Source organism: Cydia splendana, chromosome 18, assembly GCF_910591565.1.
Source record: "Cydia splendana chromosome 18, ilCydSple1.2, whole genome shotgun sequence".
Lineage (NCBI taxonomy): Eukaryota > Metazoa > Arthropoda > Insecta > Lepidoptera > Tortricidae > Cydia > Cydia splendana.
In genome coordinates this window covers 3,444,562-3,449,670 of record NC_085977.1, presented here as the reverse complement: position 1 = coordinate 3,449,670, position 5,109 = coordinate 3,444,562, and the positions used below count along the sequence as shown (strand labels likewise).

At 37.9% G+C, this 5,109-nt stretch overlaps 1 long non-coding RNA gene across 1 annotated transcript; it reads left to right on the top strand.

Annotated features, from left to right (window-relative positions):
• The first annotated feature begins 709 nt into the window (after positions 1-709).
• LOC134799192 (uncharacterized) lies at positions 710-2,941 on the top strand. The gene is made up of 3 exons (XR_010145353.1): positions 710-1,318; positions 2,165-2,381; positions 2,757-2,941. It is a non-coding gene; the product is annotated as an uncharacterized LOC134799192 (long non-coding RNA).
• The last annotated feature ends 2,168 nt before the right edge of the window (positions 2,942-5,109 follow it).

The window sequence follows — 5,109 nt, the reverse complement described above, 5'->3', positions numbered from 1 at the left end:
GGCTGTTCTCTTCAGGTCGCATTTCTGAACTGAGTGCCGTGAAATTTTGTGAGCAGGTTACATTTATTACCATTTTATTACTATGTCTTGTAGAGTCCAATAAAGGGTGACTCACGCTAGACCGGGCCGTTCCGGATGGAACTGTACCTACTCTTAAAATTTGTTAGAAGAACACCTGTCTGTTATATGAGATCTTTCAAGACTTAGGTATACTTATTATTTATGTGTCACAACGACAAGGTAAAAGTGGCCCAAAATTTAAATGATGTTCGGTTTTCCCTCTAGCCAAATTATTTTGGCCACCGAAAATTGTAAAAAACACCACTCCGCGGTGTGACCAGTTTATGCGCTTTGGCTGTTTTTTATTCGTAATCCTTTGACCGTCAAAGACAGCCACAGACGAGCATGGTTGCAGTTTAATAATTATCAACCTTCATCACAGATCTTCCTGCATTTTAATCAGCTTTACGTGTACGCTTTATGTTTAATACATATGCTCAATACACAGACGCTCAATATCATATATACTGTACTGAAATAAAGATTTACTTTACTTTACTTTTACAGTATAGCAGGCGTGGCTCACTCCGCGATTTCGTCGCTTTGCTACAGGTAGCTACAAGTACATCCGTTCCACACCAATTTTGGTGGCTAGCCATAAGCCGCGCGTGGCGCTATCGCCACGTAGCGGCCATATCTGTCCTGCGGGCTTAGCAAGGTTGTACGACAAGGTAGTTATCACGCAATAGGTGTGGATAAAACGGCCGTTATCGTCGGTTTTATCATCCATACTATGGTTGCAGACGATATATGGAGTTATCCACATTTGACAGCGGTAGATGATAGAAGACAATTTGCATAACATGGTCGTTGGATAAGATGTGGATAATTTGACAGATTGTCCCATTTTGACAGTTCAACTTAGTTAATTTTAACTACGTGCTTCTTAGATGACGATAAGCCTTGTCGTGAAAGCAAAAGTAGTGAATAATCATATTTTAAGGTATAAATTACAGGTAAATATCAGTTTTTCTATGATTATATTGAGAGTTATTAGTTACAATGTTCCGCTGTATATAATATTGTCAATATTTTCTTCGCAGGGAAGTCAAATTTTATTATTCCTACTCGCGGCTGCTGTTGAAGAAAAATATCGTAAACAGCTTTAAGAAACACTTGCAGCCCATTTGATATGACGGACGAAGAGTTTCGGCATATTTACAGAGTGCGTAAGGAGTGTGCAGTGCATTTACTTATGTGCCGAATTTAACGCCGAGCTTCAAAACGGTGATGGGTTACCTACCAAAACATCTCAAAGGTAAAGCTATAAAATTGCAGTGTTTCTTATAAAGTTAATATGTATTCTATGCATAGACCCTATTATATTTGAAATCATTGATTCTATGTAAAACAGACGTCTTAATGACAATGCTACTAAACTCTTCAATACTAGGTACCGGCCTCATTATTATATGTAAAAGTTAGTATGTTAAGATATCTGTTGTACAATCTCTTACTTATGCTACTAACCTACTAACAGAGGTTACTTAAGCTACTATTTACTTCAACATTCATATCCTAACCTCCAGGGGGAAAATCTACTTGACAAAATTAGATTTACAGTACCGGTCAATAACATATCACCTTTGTGTGTTTTTGTATGAACTTGTAGTAGGTTAGTTTGTAGATTTCATATTTTACTAGTCATTTTATATAAATATGCATGTTTTTCCAGAGATGAGACCTAGCTAGATTGATTTTTCGCCCCCGAAAACCCCCATATAGCAAATTTCATCGAAATCGTTGGAGCCGTTTCCGATATCCCCGAAATATATATACATATAAATAAATAAATATACAAGAATTGCTCGTTTAAAGGTATAAGATATTATGAATACTGAAATACTGTGAACTACAATAAGAGACTCAGCATATTACTAAAAAAGCTCTTTAAAAATAATGAAGTTGACCATACATTAAAACAAAAAACCTCTATGAAAAAATCATTACATAGACCAATTTTTCTCATCGCTGGACAAGGAATACTACTAAACTACCTAAAGCTGTGGAAGTCACTCACAAATATAAAAAAAAGTTATATCGTAAAAGCATGGAGGTGATATATTATTGGCCGGTACTGTAATTAGGTACTTATTTGTTTTAGGTTCTAACAGTATACACCACACCAGCAGCACACCTACACCAGCAGCAGCAGCAGCAGCTGCTGGTGTGTAACAGTTACACCTGCTAGCTGATGGCAATTAACTACCAACGTGGGACTAGTCAAGATCATGGCTTGTCCATTGGAGCACTACTGACTGGATTGGCCACACTACTGTAAGCCTGAACCTCGAGCAGTTTGTAGATGCTGTAAACAGAAGGTAAGTTCTTTTGAGCACTGAATTAAGTATTAGACATAAAAAACTGTGACTTTCCACAAGGACTGTCTTAGTAACTTTTCCTTTTTTGAATAAGTATGAGTGCGGCTGTATTATGCATTGAGATATGTACCTACCCATTGTTTGATAGTTATGTATGATAAGTAGTTATCTCTGGGATATATAATCTGGGAATGCAATACTTATTAGGTTTAACTAAGGCACCTAGTTCTAATGTGCTGCCTTGTTTAATGGATATTATTCCTGGCGATTGTTTAGTATATATCTTGAGTGCACTAGACTGCACTCATGTGAAAATACTTACTCCATCGCTGCCACATGAACCTACTTTTACTTATTTCCTTCTTTTTCTTCCAGAAAACTTCTCGTGGATCAAGGGAAAAATTAGAGAAGACGCTCCTAAAAAACTTCCTAAGCATGCAAGCATGCACAAAACCGGCTCTTAATAAGCTTAATAAATACATATTTCGCCTATTACTATGTTTTACTATCACACAAATACCTACCTAATTTACCTATATTTCTATACAAGTAGAGACTAGTAAACATTCAAGACGGATAATCTTCACACAGAACACCATTCCCGGGCATGCTTCAATGTAGGTGTCACTTATTCTTATTTTTCATTTTAGCCTTATGCGTACAAAATTTGTGATATTATAGCTTCTAAATGTAAAATCCGACTCATATGCAGTATAGTACAATGAAAGCATAGGTAATAAAAACATTTTAGGCACGTTCTTACTTAAGAGGAAAGGGAGATGGCCGCTTCCGCTTCTCCATACAAACGTAGTCCTCATTTTCCTCTCTGGATATTGACATTATGGAAAATATTTTTACATAATTTAATGTATATTAACCATATAGCTATGCCCCTACGTTCGAATTTTTGATTATTGTAAAAATTAGGAGCGGAAGACAGATTACATACAAATTTTTAAATGCTTCTAACTCTTATAATAATTAAAAATTAAAAAAAAAGAACAACCGTAGGGGCATGGCTGTAGTTGATTTTGATATGATATACAACAAATTGTATCAAAATATTTAATGTTATTATCCAGAGAGAAAAATGTGGACTACGTTTGTATGAAAAGACGCGTCTTAAGGACGCGTCTAGTGAGTCTGGCGGTGAAAAGGTCAAATAAGAATATTCCTAAATGCTCTATTATGCTAATAAGTCTACTTTAGAGACTATAACTGCGGTCAGACTCAATACGCCAATAACTAATGTTGAATATTAAAAACTATGTTAAATTCCATTTAGGTAGATACAAGAATGACAATTCTCGTCACTTGTGGTGTTGTCAAGTCTTTTTTGTTTACTAAACTCTATAGATAAGTTAACAATTTCGGCTCTGTGCTAGAGAGAATATTATAAATGGGTAAATAAAACAACTATTGCCAAAAAATTAAACAAAGTTTATTTACACATTAAATGTAGGTGTACAAACAAATCATTGGCTGCCGTACCCGGTGTGAAAGTGCCCATCATGCCAGCAGCTTTATCGCTGGATTACTATGAAGTATGAACAGCTTTTGTACCAGGAACGTCATATGGCGCCCGGGGCAGGCACCAAATTTGCGCCTCCCCCCTCTCCGAAACGAAATGGGACCAACCCCTAAGTCGCGAAAAAAAATTTGGCTGTTTCATACATTTTGGCTGGTCAAATTTCTATGGGAGGGTAAACTATTTTTTTCGCGATTTCGAGGTTGGTCCCGTAGCAAAAGTTACTCAGTATAATCCCAAAACCTCCCTGGCAACGGGAATGTAGTTATTTTTTAGCCATCCTGTATAGTGTATAGGAAGCCTCAGTAGTCCACATATCCATGAATGTCGTCGATAGACAACATGTCACAGATATGCAGCAGCAGCTATTGAAGCAGGTTCCGTCAACTACGGCTCATATGCGCCTGCCGGACAAAGGGCTAGCGATCCACTTGCATAATAGGTAGTCTATTGGACAGTCCATAAGATGGTAACTTCGACAGGAGACCCCTAACGTAAGACGCGCTAACACTGGACACAACTCTGAAGCACTTGGCCCGCTCGCCTTATAAAACGAAAGCATAGCAACTCCCGCCGAATATCCCTCTGCTTGATAGAAGTTTCTGGCATAGAGTATTCACACTACGGGATGGTGGGCGGTAGGGCGCTACCGTCGTCTTTCAAGGTCGAGTTCGATGCAAAAAGAGTTCCTAAAAGATCGTCTTTCTCTTTTGCGCTGTGGGCCAGATTACCATCCGCATTTCACACTTCACAGTGGTGGTAAATACGACTGACAAAAGTTTCCCTGCTGCGTCAGTTTCGCCACTGAGCGGGGGCCCTTACCATTCTGTCTGATTCGACGGCCTAACTTACGTTGTAAAACGCTTAATGATAATACTAATGAACTGAAAAGGTTGTTTGTTGTTTTATTTGTGGATAGGTATGACACATATATATATTTTTGGAATGGTCTTCTCACTAGCTTTTATTTGATATCCATATTATTGTAGTATTGCTATTTCATAACTGCTCATCTATAAGTTTCGTTTCCAATATAAATAGAATGCTTAACGGCGCAGAAAAGATCAACATTCCTCTCAGACCTCCAACAAAAAGGGGCCAAACTGAAAACCAGCGCTGGACGCCAGTCTAGCACATGCTGAGCTTGGTACCCACGGCCAACATGTCTTGCTAAGTGTAATTACCTATGTATAGAGTAGA